The 18017-nt window shown below is 32.0% G+C and overlaps 2 pseudogenes; both read left to right on the forward strand.

The window, feature by feature from the left end:
• Nucleotides 1-2707: 2707 nt before the first annotated feature.
• On the forward strand, nucleotides 2708-5527 carry LOC142618244 (disease resistance protein RPM1-like; annotated as a pseudogene).
• Nucleotides 5528-14429: 8902 nt separating this feature from the next.
• LOC142618385 (disease resistance protein RPM1-like) lies at nucleotides 14430-17104 on the forward strand (annotated as a pseudogene).
• Nucleotides 17105-18017: the final 913 nt, after the last annotated feature.

Below are 18017 nucleotides of genomic sequence, written 5' to 3' on the forward strand. Positions count from 1 at the left end.
TAAGAGTATGTGAAAATTTATATTTTTGTCGATGTCTTTTATTGTCTTTACTTGAGAATAAATGCAATTATTATCATGTAATAATTTTTAAAAAATTTTAAAATTCCGTAATAAGATAAGAATGATATTTTAGAAAGACTCAATTATTTTTTTTCGAAAGAAATTTTTAAAAAGGTCAAAATTTTGGTCCATAAATTATATAATTTTTTAATTCTTTTATCAAATTATTGTTATTTCATTTTAGTCCTTAAATCTTTTTTTTTTAGAATATTACTCCTTAAATCTTTATAACATTTATTCATACCTTGCCTTCCCTTGTCATTATTATGCAATAAAAAAAAAAATCTAACGTATATACTAATGTACACATCCTCTTTTTTTTTTGATATGTTCTGTTTAAAAAAAAAATGAAAATGTTGCCAGCGACAAATGGAAATATATCTCTGTTTAATTTAGATAAATACAATGATCATAGTTTAATCTATATCTATATATTACTAAAAGCTGAGGCGTGGCATTTATTATTGTTGAGCTCCTGTTGTGCCACCTCATCGCCACGTCATTCTCCACATAATTATTATTTGTTATTTATTCTTTTTTTTTACAAAATAATATATATATATATATATATATATAAATAGATTATTGACTTTGCATATTCATCTTTGTCAATTTTAACATTTATATATACATATATATATATCAATTTATTTCCAATTTCTCTATAATTTTTTTACATTCACTTATTTTTTAAATATTTACACTTTCTTCAACATTTCTTCTTCCCTTACCTTTTCATCTCTCCACTACCTTCTAGTTTAATAATGCTATTCATCTTTCCCTTCGTCTTCCTTTATTTGTCTCTTCTTAGCCCTTCTCTCTTACTATAAATTTGTCACTCTCTTCCATTCTTTGTATAGTTTTCACTCACAAAAAGGCTCTCTCTCTCTCTCTCTCTCTCTCTCTCTCTCTCTCTCTCTCTCTCTCTCTCTCTCTCTCTCTCAATGTTTTGGTGCATTTTTATTTTTTATTGCATCTCCGCTTTAGGCGGATAAATTTTTGTGTTTTTAAGAACTCTAATTTAGGTTGAAACAATTTGTTTTGTGTTTTAAGTTATTTTTATTATTATTTTGCTCTTTGATTGTTAAATTTTATCCAATTACATTATAAAAAATTAAAGATACTAGATAAAAAAAAAATAGTATTCCATTACATACCACAATTTGGATAATTTAGTGTTTATTGTTATATCTTTAAATTTTTCGTATTTTTTTTTTCTTCTCTTCTATTTTACTCAATATTGAAATTCAACCAGATCCTCCTTAAAATTAAATTCTTTATATTTTCTCTCTCTTTTTGTTTTAAAAATAAAAAATGTAATTTTTTATTGTGCTCATCAAATTGTACTCATTTTTTTAACATATACACTTTCTCCAACATTTCTCCTTCTTTTTACCTTTTCATCTCCCCAAACATTCTACCTTGATATCACTCTTTCTCTTTCCTTTCATCTTCCTTTATTTTGTTTCTTTTTATTATCATCCTCTTAGTATAAATTTGTCATTCACTCTTCCATTCTTTACATAATTTTCTCTCACAAAAAAGTGGTTATTTCCCACTCTTTCTCTCTCAACTTTTTGGTGGATTTTTATTTTTATTTTTCTTGCATCTCTATTTTAGCTTGGTAAAGTTTTGTATTCTTTAGAACTCTATTTTAGTTGATGGGATTTAGTTTTGTGTTTTAAGTTTTTATTTTTTTATTTTTTAACTTTGATTGTTAAATATTATCATATTGCATTAAAAATAGTATATAAGAATGTACTATTATTATATTGCATAGAATTATTTGAATAAGTTAGTGTTTATTGTTATGTATTTTATTTTTATTTTTTTCTCATATCATTTTATTATTTAAATTCAGCCACATCCCCAATAAATAAAAAAAAAAAAACCTTTAACATACCACTAACATAACTACATCTATAACTATTTAAGCCATCTATGATGTCTATTTCTTATTAATAACCATAAAATTTACAACTAGGAACATACAAAGTAATAAAGAATAAATGAAGGAAGAAAAAAAGAAATGAAATCAAATATCAATTAATAACTGTTATTCGGAAAATATAAAGGTGGTAAAGAGGAGTAAGAAATAAAATAGAGATGGCTATACAGAGGACATTAAAAACTTTATAGTGCAATAAAATCAACAATTAAATATAATAATACAAAATTTAAACTTAAAACTAATCAAACTCTAACTAGGGAAATTATATATATATAAAATCATATTCTTCATACACCATGACTTAAAAAAAAATTATTGAATAGTTCTACCTCTCATTTAATGTCTATTTTATACAAATGATCAACCAATAAATATATGATAATGGTAAAAAATGTTATAGATAAGATTATGAAAATATGATAAAACTATTTATATAATAAAAAAAAAAAAAAAAAAAAAAAAATCCTTACAAAGTCTAGGGGCTAAAATAGTATTTTATCTAAAAAATTATCATGCACAACGCGCGAGTCTGCGACTAGTTTAAATAAATATTATAATCATTGTATCTACACCACTTATCCCCCCAAAAAAAATCATTCTTCAACTTAATTGACGCATTGGTACACTTCTTGAGAATTAGAATACTTTCATGCATTATGTTTCTCACCTCTATTCTTTGATTGTGTAGGTCTCCTAGCTAGGACTGGTGGGCAACAAGTCAAAGCATGCACTCTCTTTCTCACTGAGGTGATATAATTGGAAGAAGGGGAGTCTAAAAACTTGGTCACTATGCTAGAAGCAGGAGTTTGAACTGTGATGTTAAAAATGGATCAGGCTGTAGTGAAACTCTTGACTGACAATATCATTTCAATTCTTTCAACTGAAGCATCGTTGTTATGGGGGACTCGTGATGCAATTGAAGATATCAAAGATGAGTTGATAAGCATGCAATCGTTCTTAGTAGATGCTGATAGAAAGGGAGTAGGGAGTGAAGTAGAGAAGACTTGGGTGGCAAAAGTGAGAGACATGGCGTATGATGTTGAAGACATTATTGATAAGTTCATGTATCACATGAATTGCCAACAAATCAGGGGTCGATCATCTTGGATCCTTCACCAAACCTTTTACTTTCCAAAAAATCTCTGGGTGAGGTGTTGAACAGCCACCAAGATACAAAAAATTAATGGGAAAATCAAGGGCGCCATACCAGAGAGAAACCAAAGATATGGTATTGATCGTATAAAGGGAACTAGTTCTAAAGATAATCAGAAATGGGTGATGCGTCATGCTGAATCATCTCTTTTCTTTAAAGAAGACGAACTTGTAGGGATTGAAAAGAAAAGGCAATTGATAATGGATTGGTTGATGGATGGAGAACCACATCTGACTGTCATTTCGATAGTTGGGATGGGAGGTTCAGGCAAGACCACACTAGCTGCCAACACCTACAATAATGATGATGTAAAGAAACATTTTGACTGTTGTGCATGGATCACAATTTCTCAAGCATATGAATTAGAAGACATATTGAGGAGCTTGATTATGGAATTCCACGAGTCAAGGAAGGAAACAAATCCAGTAGACTTGAATTCCATGAACTACAGACTGTTAGTAAAAACACTGGTGAATTATTTAGAGAAAAAAAGGTATCTACTTGTCCTAGATGATGTTTGGGACACAAAGCTCTTGGATGAAATAAAGGTATCACTTCGAGATAGCTGTCTTGGGTGTAGAATCATCCTTACAACTCGAAAAGAAGATGGTGTAGCTTGCCATCAAATGGGAGGTAAGCATCACATTCATAATATTGAATTGTTGCTAATGGAAGAGGCTTGGGAACTCTTTTGCAAGAAAGCATTCTCAAGCAGTCCTAATGGAAGTTGTCCACCGCAGCTTAAATCTTTTGCTCAAGAACTTGTAGGAAAATGTAATGGCCTACCTCTTGCAATTGCGGCTTTGGGCAGCCTTATGTACTCCAAGAATACTTCTCAATGGAATGAAATTTATAGCAGCTTGAATTGGAGTCTAAGTAACAATCCTGAGCTAGAAGCAGTGAAGACCATTTTGTTGCTTAGTTTCAATGATTTACCATATCAATTGAAGCATTGTTTCTTGTATTGCTCCCTTTTCCCAGAAGATCATAAGATTCGAAGAAAAAGGCTCATTAAGCTATGGATGGCAGAAGGCTTTGTAGAAAAAGTTGAAGGGTCCACTCTAGAAGAAGTAGCAGATAGCTATCTATTAAAACTCACTTTCAGGAATCTGCTTCAAGTTGTAGATAGGAATGAATTTGGAAGGCCAAGGAGATGTAAAATGCATGATCTTTTGCGGGAGCTTGCTCTATCAATATCAGTCAAAGAAAAGTTTGGTGTTGTACATGGTGGAGGAGAAGAAATGAAAGAATGCAAAGCACGCCGCATTTCAATTCACAAAACCGATGGAGAATTCAAATCATTTACGGGTACATCTAAGCTTCGTTCTTTTCTTTTTTTTAACAAGTTGTTGAAAACATTGCCTTCAGGAAGTAAAATGTTGAGGGTTCTAGATTTGGAGGATGCCTCCATTGATAAATTGCCTGATGAAGTATTCAAATTATTCAACTTAAGATATTTGAATTTAAGGGGGACTTTACTTAAGAAGCTCCCAACGTCCGTAGGGAGGCTCCTTAATCTTCAAACCTTGGACATTAGGGACACACAGATAGAGGCCCTTCCTCTTGGAATAGGAAAGTTGCAAAGCTTGCGGCATTTAATAATGTATCGTTATACTGGAAATTGGAATGACTTTACATATCATATGGGGATGCAAGCTCCATCAAATATCGGTCTGTTAAAGAATTTGCAAACTATGTGCACTATTGAGACAACATGTGACTTAATAAGACAAATTCGAAGTATGACCCAACTCACCTCGATTGGTATTAACAATGTGAAAGAAGCAGATGAGACGGACTTATGTATCTCAATTCAAAACATGAGACTTCTTAGGGTCTTGTCTATCAAGGTAACTAATGAGGAGGAAACTCTCCGAATGGATGCACTCTCATATCCTCGTCCCAACCTTCAAAAGCTTGCTTTGACTGGAAAACTAGAGAAGGTGCCACAATGGTTTCTTTCACTTCAAAGCCTCACATTTTTGCAAATGCATTGGTCAAGACTAGAAGAAGATCCACTCCCTTACATCGCTGCTTTGCCCAATCTGGAAGATCTTTTACTTATTAATGGCTATGTTGGAAAACAACTCCATTTCAGTACTGGCTTTCTTAAGCTTACAAGTTTAAGAATTCATAACTTACCTCAATTGAACGAGATAATAATAGAAAAGGGGGTGATGCCAAATTTAGAATCCCTAAAGATTGACAGCTGCATGGAGTTAAAGATAGTGCCCATGGGCATTGAATATTTTCAGAATCTCCAACAACTGGATTTGAAATCTGCCTCAAGGGAACTTAAAAATCGCATTTGCAACGTGGATTTTCCAAAGGTGCAGCACATCCCAAAGATTTACATCTGGTAGTAATTCAGAATGTTTCACGAAGGTAGCTTCTTAGTTCTATCTATTTTTTCTTCCACTTTTGACCTTTAAATGAATGGTTGCATTCATTTTATCATTTAAGCTATTTCTTTGAACGAATAGTTTCTGACATGATAAATAAGTCATTTGCTCTAATGATTAAATATACTTAATCGTATCTCTATTTTTTTCCAATGGCAGAATCATGCTTGCTATTGCTTGATTTATTGGAGTTTGCTTTATCTACCATCTTGGCATATAAAAATAAAAAATAAAATCCTCCCAATAGATTAAATTAGTTTATGGGCCTGACTCAACATACTGTTTATATAAATGTATTTGGGTGTATTCTATTTGTGGGTATGTCAAGCCCACCATATGATTGAGGAAAGTCCTTTGTGGATGTTGTGTGATTACCCCACGACTTTTGTTGGATTTTTCATTATGCGTCTTTCATGGGTGTTCATTATCCTGAGTTTGCATATAATTTTTGATTCTATGTATAGAGGTTTCTTAGATTTGATTTGGCTGTGATGTCTTATTTGTGGTTTGGACCATGTATTGTCTATTTTAGTAAGCCACATGTTAGCTTGTGATTTGTTTATATATCAATATTTGTGTTTCAAACTTCCAAGTGCATACTTTGCTTTTTATATAATTTGAGAACTAGTCATCATGAAATACATTGATCAATAATAGCTTCTTTTTTATTATTATTTTACTTTTATTCTTTTTCCATTGATAATAGGATGTTTTAACTCTTAAGTGCTCACACTGTTTTTCAGTGTTGCGGTGCATCCAAAGATCTACATCTGGAAGCAATTCAAGAATGTTTCATGAAGGTAGCTTCTCAATTCTCTCCCTTTTTCTTCTTCTTTTTATCTTTTTTCATGAATAGTTTTCGCATTCAATTTTATCTTTCATCTAAACCCCCCCCCCCCCCCAAAAGAAAAACAAAGCTTTGCTTCATCTAAGTTATTTCACTAATAAATTTATGTATGCTCGACTTATATTATTTATCCACTTTGTAATAGCTTAAGTTTTTGAAACTAATGGTTTCTGACATGATAAATAAGTAACCATGTTCATGCCCAACAATGCTTGCTATTGCTTGATTGCTTGGAGTTTGATTTAGTTACCATCTTGACATAAACTGACAAACACGTCAAATTCTTTGAAATAGAATGAATTAGCTTCTGGATCTTTGTCAAAATACTATTTTTAATATGTATTTTGGTGTGTATGCATATGTGTAATGCCCACCATATGTTCCAGGAAAGCCTTCTATGAATGATGTGTGATTGGAAAATACAAGATTGTGACTTATGTAACGCTAACTTTTTCTGGGTTTTTTCATTATGTGTCCTCCTTGCATGTCAATAATCCTAATCTTGCTTGTGATTTTCAATTGTATGTACAGAGGTTTTTTAGATTTGGTATGGCTATGGTGTCTTATTATTTGTGGTGTGGAACATGAATTTGTCAGTTTTAATAAGCCATATCTCTTTTTTCTTTTCTTTTTTCTTTTTTTTGGTTTTACTCATGGCAGAATGATGCTGAAGATTATGAGTTTGCCTTGTTTGCTTCAAAAGGATTCTATTTTGTTTGGAGCTCTAATTCTAAGTATTGTTTAAGTATTCTTGTTGTTATTCAATAAATTAGTACTTAAGACTTTGTTTCTTATTTGTCTGTAATAAATGGAAAAGTTTGAACTCCAAAATGCCTTTGTGCCAGTTTGTTGGAAAATTGTCACTAGTTCAACCGTGGATTGTAATTTGTATGTAATTTAGCTTGTGTAAACCATTAACATCAATGTGAATTGTTTTCTATTGTTTTTGAGTTTTATAGTTCTTTTGTTTATTCTTCTTTAACAACTTGATGAACCTGATCCAAACCAACATCAGGGTTTGTTTTTTGCGGGTTAAAGGGTTTGGTTGGGTCCTTATTTATTTGAAACCTGAGTTGGATGGGGTAGAAAAGTTGACAAAAATTTCAATCCAAATAACCTGATCCAACACTGCTTTTAATTAATACTTTTTAAAAAATATATGTGTATAAATTCTTTAATTTACTTTATTTTAGATTTTAAACACCTATCAAAAAAATTTAATTTATTTTAGACTTTATAACTTACTTTTAATTTGTTAGTTCAGTCTGTCTTAGTATTTTGAGATTTATTTTAGATGAAATTGTAATTATTTATTTAAAAAAATGGGTTTAAATTGGTGAATGAAAACCAAAAGTTTTTATTAGGCCTGAAAAAATGGTTCCAACGACCCGACCCAACCCTACATGTTCCCTATGAATTAGGTTGAGTTGAACATTTCTCAACATGTGAAATTGTTGGCTTTTAAAAAAACATAATACAAAATCCAGCCTATTCCAATGCATTCGCACCTCTATTTTCTTTTTTCATAAGTAATTATGCTCTTGCAACTTTGTACATCTTATGATTGATGATAATAATAAAATAAAGTTTTCATTTTGTGTGTGTTTTACAAAAATTAAAAAGCCAACTTATTTTATTATTGAGCTTATTTTTGTTACTATTCATGGGTCCCACTGCACTTTTTGGTACTATTCATGGGTCCCACTGTACTTTTTGGTACTATTCATTTGTCCCACTGTATTATTTCAGTTAACTTTTACCTTTATTTACAATACTTTCAGCAAAAACTTTTCTATTTCATCAAAATAAGCAGGTCCCAAATAGACCCTTTATCTAAAAATTATTTGACACCCTACTGCCCCTCTTCATAGCAAAATTGTTAAAACGAATTAAATAATATTTATGGAGAACCCAATAATTTTTTCATGGATACAATAGTGAGCACACAATCTGTAAAGTTTTTAGACCCCTTAGAAGCACAATTGGATTAACCTAGTTAATCAGCCAAGTTATTACTTAGTTCAAATTCCAGATCTAAGTTAATACCATCATATAATCATATCATGCAAAGTAGCGGAAATATAAAGAACACAATGATATGATGACCTGGGAAAACCAAACCGGTAAAAAACCTGGGGAGGATTTAACCTAGCTATCCTCAAGGTAAAACTGAATCCACTACGAAAGAATCGAAGTTTGTACAATAGCGATTTAGACCACTAACATCCTATTGCTACCCACCAGTAGAAAACTTACTGACACGACCACGTGCAAGCTCCGAAACCACGGACTCCTTTTTCCTTGGATTCTCCAACAAGTACAAGCACTCCCGCTTGTATATTTTTAAGCTCTTAATGCAGCAATTGAATGATCAACAAGTTCTTGACATAGTCTTGATTCTTGATAACCCTAAGTATATGTGAAGGCAAACACCTCTAGATCTTACAAGAGATTCACACATACAACATAAACAAAAACAAAGACTCTAGAGAGCGTTTGGGTACAAACCCTAGATACAAAAAGAGGCACACTCTTCTCTCTCTTAGAAGTCTTTAAAAACATGCTTAGGGTTTCCTTTATATAGTGGGAGAAGTAGATCTGAAACCCTAATCCTTAATGAGCTTGGGCTGAGTTAGAATAAACTGCAGAAAAATAATCTACACAACTTTCGATCGGTCGAGTCTAATTCTCAATTGATCGAGTTAGGCAGAATTGCACAGTAAATTCTGCAGCAACTCGATTCCAACTTTACATATAAGACACATACTTTAAGCAGTCTAACCAAGACTAAAATTTTTTTGATCATGGTCTGCCAACATTGCAAATTAGAGTTCTAATACATTTAAACCTAAAAGTCTTAGAACCTAACAAACTCCCCCTTTGGCAATCTGTGACAAAACAAAAACCTAACAAAATGCTCAAAGTTTACATATAAACAACCCATTACAAAAATATAGCCCAACATAACAAATTCAACCTAATTACTATCCATCAGTTGCAAGTGTAGATAGTAGCATGACTGAATCAACCTGTATATTCCTGAAACACTCAACAAACGCATAAACGCATGTGTGGAAAATACAAGTAAACCAACATGAAACACAATATAAAAACAAAAATAAACTAATTCTCCCCCTAAGTTAGACACATCAAAAAGTTTTTATATTCTCCCCATTTCAAAAACAAATTCAACTCCCCCTAAAAAAAAAACACATAGGATCCCCAAAGACATTTCATCTATTTCTCCCCCTTTTTGTCACGTATTGACAAAGACAACTCAATCAAAGAGTAAACAGAAAACATACACAACAAAGGATAAGAGAAAATAGAGAATAAAGGGAACACAAGACAATTCAACTCTATAGAAAATAGAGACAACTCCCCCAATGAAGAGCAATAACTCCCCCTATGAACAACAAAGGTTAAAAAAACTTTTCTCCCCCTATAAAAATAAGAAAAACAAAACAAGTTTTGGGAAAACAGTTTTGGGGAAAAAAAGGAGGTGGGGAAAAATAAAAAGACACAAACCAAACTAAAAAAAAATTGAGTTGAGGATACACATTAAGAAAAATATTCTCTTTTAATATATGCAAACTAGACACTATGTGACCCACAAACAGTTGCATGAGTAGAGAAAATATTTGCACATTGATTATCCACCATATCTCTTAAGAAAAATAGTTTTTATAGTTCACACATAAAAAATAACATATACTAGAATGTACAAAAGACTCAAAAATTAATCAATCAATTTTTAAATCAAGTTGAGTACCCAATTTAGCAAAGTGTATGCATGTTATGTGTGAAAATAATGAGAGATATGACTGCAAAACTGCAAGATAGATACAAAAAACAAAGCAATGATAACAAAAATTGCTTCCATTGTCATCAATTGCACTTGCATGATGCATCTAAAGGCATGCAACAAGAATTTGAATACTGCTGCTATCATCAGCGCTTCTTTCAAATCTTCTTGGCTTTTCGCGAAATTTTTTTTAACCCTAACAATGTCAGAGAATGTTAATGGAAGTTCTTCATCAACAGTCTCTTTGATCAGACCAGCCTGTTGAACCACTTTCTTCTTTTGAGTTGCCCCCACAACTAGATTCCGTAGGTGAGTTGGGCTCTTCAGGTATATCTTTCTACGAGTGTTTTATTATGAAAAGAGTAGTATCATGATCCCTCCAATAGTTTCGGTATACCAAGACTCAAATTAAAACAATATCAATGTACAAAAGAAACACAACATGCAAGCCCAAGTTACCTGTCTATTATTATTTTTCCCACTGAAAGAATGGGGATAGAAGACAAGAAAAATACTAAATCTTAATGTCCACAATCAAAGCCCCAAATCCAACTCAAAAAGACGAGAATTTAAAGTGATACTATTTTAAAGGTCTAGATTTCAATTTGAAACTAACAAAAAGTGTGAGGCTTAATTTGTAATAATCTAAAACTTCATGGATAAGTTTTAAACTTCGAAATTTTAGGGTTTAATTTAAAACGACAATTATAGAATTTTGATTTGAAACCAGCCCTAAAATTATTGATTTGCAACAATTTTTGGCATTGTCTATCAATGTAGTGATGTCATTTTGTACAGTAAGAAGTAGCAAAAATGAAGGACTCTCTCCTAGATCATTGCCCCTTCGCCACAGCTATTGACTAGTCTACACCATTACACAATTTCATTTCCCTTAATCCCTAAAAATTTCCCTTAACCCGAAATCACGAATTCCCACTTAAATGTGAAACAATAATTCAGATGAAAACAAACCACGGGACCACAACAATTAAAAGATGCGGATGACCCATTTGAAAACAAAATAGATGAAGCTATGTGACTCGTTAATAAGTGGTCGAGAAGGGCTACTCCATTAAGGCTACTCATTCTCACCATGGAAGACGGTTGAAAAATTATCTAGATATTATTTTCAAGTCTCCTACGAAAAAAGGAATATAGGAGATATTTGCCAATGTCAAGTGTGAACTGGAGAAAACAAAATAAGAAGAAAGTGGGTCACTGGTCAGCAATGGCTACTTCAAGTCTGTAGTAAAAGGCTACTCATTCTCTGTTTTGCTGTGATGAAAGAAAATGCTACTCATTCTCAACTCTCAAGTGAAATACAGAGCGGAGAAAAACCATCTTTATATTATTTGATTTATTTGTCTCTTTTGAGAGCCACCCTATTTAGTATTTCTTTATCACCTTCAATTGTAAACTCCTCTTGTAAGCTCTTGAAGTGTATAATTCTTCTCAAGAAAATATTCAAGTTTAATTTTCAAGTAAGTCTATTCTTTAAAATATTTCATCACTGTATTTGCATATTTTAAATATTTAAAAGCATAAATTAGCTTTTGTTTCTATATTTGATAATTTGTTCTTTTGGATCTCCTAGGTTCCTACATCTTCAAATTGAATATCAGATGGTGCAAGTCTTGAGTAGCAATTTCTAGTAATGGAGGTTGGAATTGAAAACTTTTATATATTATTTTATAAATTTGAAGATTGTAAATTTGTTGTTTAATTCTACTTACGTCTATGTCATATATTTATTCTTTATTATTTATTGAGACCGCACCTCATGAGGTTGAGTTTTTAATCAATTAGTTTTTCTTTTCTTTCTCAAAAAAAAAAATAGTTTGTCTTTTTATTAGTAAAGTAACTTGTTATTTGTGTTTTCACGGGAAACATTGAACAATTAAAAAAAATAAAAAAACATTGAACAATAAAAAAAATATAACAAAATTGAAGAATTTTGCCTATATTTTGTAGGATTATAATTTTATTTATTATTATAATTATATTATTATTCATGTAACAAAGTATTGGTTGTTATTATTAACTAGTCGTTAATCCGTGTGATATACGGAAAGACTTTTTTACATTCATGTTATCAAATTAAAGAAATTTAAAAATAGTAGTAATGTTTAAATGTTATCAATTTATAAAAAATATATATATAGATAGTGTGGTTGTCATGTATTTCTTGATATAAAACAGAATATAATTGATATAATATTTGATAGTTTGTTCTTTTAGATCTCCTAGGTTCCTACATCTATCTTCAAAGAGAAGGCTACTTATTCTCAACTCTCAAGTGAAATACAGAGTGGAGAAACCTGACTTGATATTATTTCTCATTTGCGATCCTCAATGCCTGTATTTCTTTACTGTAAAGTCCTCTTGTACGTAAGCTCTTGAAGTGGATAGAAAATATTCAAGTGAAATTTTCAAGTAAGTTTATTCTTTAAAATATTTCGTCATTGTATTGGCATATTATAAATATTTAAAAGCATTTATTAGCATTTGTTTCTATTTTTTTTTTTTATTTGTTCTTTTAGATCTCCTAGGTTTCTACATCTATCTTTAAATTGAATATTGGCAATGCTTTTATTATCAAGTTTGAAAATAGTGAATTTCAGTTAGCTCAACCGATAAAGTCTCTGATGGTTGAATAAGAGATCTCGGGTTCAATCCCTGTTTACACTAAAAACTTATTGGTATTTTGGTTTGATGATAAAGAGTTATCATGAGGAGTGGATGACATAGGTTTAAATTCTCTAAAAAAAATTGAAAAGAAAAAAATGCCAAATTTTTTGATCAATTAATGATAAAGTGGAAAAAATAATCATCAATCCTCACTTTATGCACCACCAATTGTGTACACTATACACTGAGTACTCTTAGCACGATAGTTACCTTACAAGTACAAATATTTTTTGTAGGGATAAGGGTTGGAGTTCAAGTCTTTAGAAGAGAGCTTTATACACGTATACATTTAAATTAAGTTAGAGTAAAATTTCTATTTTGTATTAAAAAAAATTGTATACACTATACAGTCACACTTTAAAAAAAAAAAAATCTAACATATTATATGCTATAAATAATGGAGTATAAAATGAAATTCTCAGAGTTTGATATGAGATTTTTATTGAAGGAGGGAAGTTTCAAAACAATTAAAATAAATTGGTCCCCTCATGGAAACATGACTCTAAGGTTTCTTAATATAGAAATAATAGATCAAGGAAAACTGAAATGTAAATTGCAAATCATCTCTTACAAAGCAAATCAAAAACAAATTTATTAAACTTCATCTTGTTAATGATTTAATTTTCACTTGAACAAGTCTTATATGCTAAAATTTATATTTTTGTCGATGCTTTTTAATATCTTTACTTGAGAATAAATGTGATTATCATAAAGTAATAATTTGTTCAAAATTTTTAGTTGTGTAGATAAGAATGATATTTTAGAAAAGATAAGAATAATATTTTAGAAATTTTCAATTATTTTGTTTCAAAAGATATAAAAAAATGTCAAAATGTTGGTCCATAAACTATATAATTTTCTAATTCTTTTATCAGATTATACGTTATTTCATTTTAGTTCTTAATAAATCTTCATAAACATTTACTGGTATCCTCACCTTCCCTTACCATTATTGTTCAATTAAAAAAAAAAACTAATATGAATGTGCAGCTGTACACTCTTCTAAGAAAAAAAAATTGTGCAGTTGTACACATTCTTCCATTGTTGACCAGATAAATTAGACAACATGTTGGTGTATAAATACAGACCATATGGAAATGATGATATATATTTTAATTATTGAAAATGTTGTCACCGACAAATAGTAATATCTATCATTTTTTAATTTAGATAAACACAAAGATCATTGTATTTATGAAATTCTAATCCTTATGAGTTATATGAACTTTGCTAATTGAAGTCAACGTTGATGAACGAAATCTATGCGACTACACCACTTCACCCAAAAAAAAAAAATCATTCTTAAACTCAGCTGACGTATTGCTACACTTTTTGAGAATTAGAATACCTTCATGCATTATGTTTCTCACCTCTATTCTTTTTTGTGTAGGAATCCTTGGATCGGTGAGCTACAAGTCAAAGCATAGCACTCTCTTTCTCTTTGATGTGATATAATTGGTAAAAGGGAAGCCCAAAAACTTGGTGACTAACGTAGAAGGGGAGTTTGAACTGTGAAGTTAAAAATGGATCAGGCTGTAGTGGAACTCTTGATTGACAATATCATTTCAATCCTTGCAAATGAAGCATCGTTGTTATGGGGGACTCGTGATGCAATTGAAGATATCAAAGAGGAGTTGAAAAGCATGCGATCATTCTTAGTAGATGCTGATAGAAAGGGAGTAGGGAGTGAAGGAGAGAAAACTTGGGTGGCAAGTGTGAGAGACATGGCGTATGATGTCGAAGACATTATTGATGAGTTCATGTATCACATAAATTACCAGCGAATCAGGGGTCGATCTTCCTGGATCCTTCACCACACCATTTACTTTTTAAAGAATCTCTGGGTGAGGCATCAAACAGCCACCAAGATACAAAAAATTAATGGGAAAATCAAAGGCATACGAAAGAGAAACCAGAGATATGATATTAATCATATAGAGGGAACTAGTTCTAAAGATAATCAAAAATGGCTGGTGCAGCATGCTGAATCATCTCTTTTTTTAAAGAAGACAAACTTGTAGGGATTGAAAAGAAAAGGAAAGAGTTAATGAGAAGGTTAATGAATGGAGTAGACCAAACTGTCGTTTCGATAGTTGGAATGGGAGGTTCAGGCAAAACCACACTAGTTGCCAACACCTACACCAATGATGATGTAAAGAAACATTTCGACTGTTGTGCGTGGATCACAATTTCTCAAGCATATGAATTAGAAGATTTATTGAGGAGCATGGTCAAGAGATTTTACAAGTCAATGAATGAAGTGGAGCCTACAAACTTGGCTTCCATGAATTACACAGAGTTGGTAGAAATGCTAGTGGACTATTTAAAGGAGAAAAGGTATCTACTTGTCTTGGACGATGTGTGGGAAAGAAGAATCTTGAATGAAATAAAGTCGTCTATCCTTGATAATTGTCATATGGGCAGAATCATCCTTACAACTCGAAATGAACATGTAGCTAGCTTCAATTTTGAAGCTACTCAGCACGTCTATCATATTCAACCATTGGAAGAGGATGAGGCGTGGGATCTCTTTTGCAAGAAAGCATTCTCGAGTAGTTCTAATATATGCTATTCCCCTGACCTTGTTTCGTTTGCTCAAGAACTTGTGAGAAAATGTGAAGGCCTAGCTCTTGCAATAGCGGCTTTGGGAAGTCTTATGTACTCCAAGAATGAGTCCCAGTGGACTTCCATTTACAAAAGCTTGAATTGGAGTCTAAATAAAAATCCTGAGCTAGAAATGGTGAAGACCATCTTGTTGCTTAGTTTCAACGATTTGCCACATCAATTGAAGCATTGTTTCTTATATTGCTCCCTTTTCCCAAAAGGTTATGAGATTCGAAGAAAGAGGCTCATTAAGCTATGGATGGCAGAAGGATTTGTAGAACAAGATAAAGGGTTCACTCCAGAAGAAGTTGCAGATAGATATCTAGAACAACTCATTTTTCGAAGCATGCTTCAAGTTGTATACAAGAATGAATTTGGAAGGCCAAAAGCATGTAAAATGCATGATCTTATGCATGAGGTTGCTCTACCAATTTTAGAGAAACAAATTTTTGGTGTTATATATGATGGAGGAGAAGAGATGGAAAACTGCAAAGCACGCCACATGTCAATTCACAAAAAGGATGTAGAACTAAAATTGTTCATGGGCATGTCAAAGCTTCGGTCTTTTCTTGTTTTTAACAACTGCAAAACATTGCCTTCCGGAAGTAAAATGTTAAGGGTCCTGGATTTGCAGGATGTCCTTATTGATGAATTACCTGATGAAGTAGTCAACTTCTTTAACTTGAAGTATTTGAATTTAAGAAGAACTTTACTTAAGAGGCTCCCAAATTCCATAGGGAGGCTCCTAAATCTTGAAACCTTGGACATCAGGGACACACAAATAGAGGCCCTTCCTCGTGGAATTGGGAATTTGCAAAACTTGCGGCATCTAATTATGTATCGATACACTCGGAATTGGAACGATTTCAGATATGTTAATGGGACAAACGTGCCATCAAATATCAGTAGACTAACGAATTTGCAGTCAGTGTCCGCTATTGAATCAAATGGTGACTTGATGCAACAGATTCGTGGCATGACCCAACTTACCAGGATCGGTATTTCAAATGTGAAAGAAGCAGATGAGATAGACTTATGTCTCTCAATTCAAAACATGAAACTACTGCACTACTTGTTTATTATGGCAACTAATGTGGAGGAAACTCTCCGAATGGATTCACTCTCAGCTCCTCCACCCAAGCTTCGATTGCTTATTTTGGTTGGAAAACTAGAAAAGGTGCCGCGGTGGTTTCTTTCACTTCGAAGCGTCACATCTTTGTCACTAGGTTGGTCGAGACTGGAAGAAGATCTACTCCCTCACATCGCTGCTTTGCCCAATTTGGGACGTCTTGAACTTACTAATGCCTATGTTGGAAGACAGCTATGTTTCAATACAGGCTTTCTTAAGCTTACAATATTAAATATTGGTAATTTTCCTCAATTGAATGAGATAATAATAGAAAAGGGGGTGATGCCAAATCTGAAATCACTACTTATTGCCAGCTGTATGGAGTTAAAGACAGTGCCCTTGGGCATTGAATACCTTCAAAATCTCCAAGAACTGTATTTGAAATCTATCTCAATGGAACTTAAAAATCGCATTCACAACGTGGATTTTCTAAAGGTGCAGCACATCCCAAAGAGTTACATCTAGAAATAATTCAGAATGTTTCACAAAGGTAGCTTCTCAGTTCAATCAATTTTTTCTTCCACTTTTAACCTTTAAATGAATGGTTGCATTCATTTTATCATTTAAGCTATTTCTTTGAACTAATGGTTTCTAAGATCATAAATAAATAATCCGTTCCAACGATTAATTGTACTTGATCATATCTCTGTTTTTTTTACCCACAACAGAATCATGCTTGCTATTGCTTGATTCCTTGGAGTTTGTTTTTATCTACCATCTTGGAATAGAAAAATAAAAATTCCTCGCAATAGATAAAATTAGTTTCTGGGCCTGACTCAAAATACTGTTTATATAAATGTATTTGGGTATATTATGTTTATGGGTATGTCAAGCCCACCATATGTTTGAGGAAAGTCCTATGTGGATGTTGTGTGATTGGAAGATACAAGATGGTGAATAATGTAACCCCACGACTTTTGCTAGATTTTTCATTATGCGTCTTTCATGAGTGTTGATAATCCTAAGCTTGCATATAATTTTCAATTCTATGTATAGAGGTTTCTTATTTTTGGTTTGGTTATAATGTCTTTTTGTGGTTTGGACGACATATTGTCCGTTTTAGTAAGCCACATGTTAGCCTATGATTTGTTTATATATAAATCTTTATATTTCAAACTTCTAAGTGCATACTTTGCTTCTTATATAATTTGAGAACTAGTCCTCATGAAATACATTGATTAATAATAGCTTCTTCTTTTTATTATTATTATTATTATTATTATTATTATTATTATTATTATTATTATTATTATGCCATTGATAATAGGATGTTTTAACTCTTTAAGTGCTCACATTGTTAGTCTGCCACACTGAGTTCATAGATTTATAGTCTAATTTAAGATAGGATGTCTTTGGTAATTTTCTTTAGCTTGGCACA

This window comes from Castanea sativa, chromosome 12 (assembly GCF_040712315.1).
Source record: "Castanea sativa cultivar Marrone di Chiusa Pesio chromosome 12, ASM4071231v1".
NCBI lineage: Eukaryota > Viridiplantae > Streptophyta > Magnoliopsida > Fagales > Fagaceae > Castanea > Castanea sativa.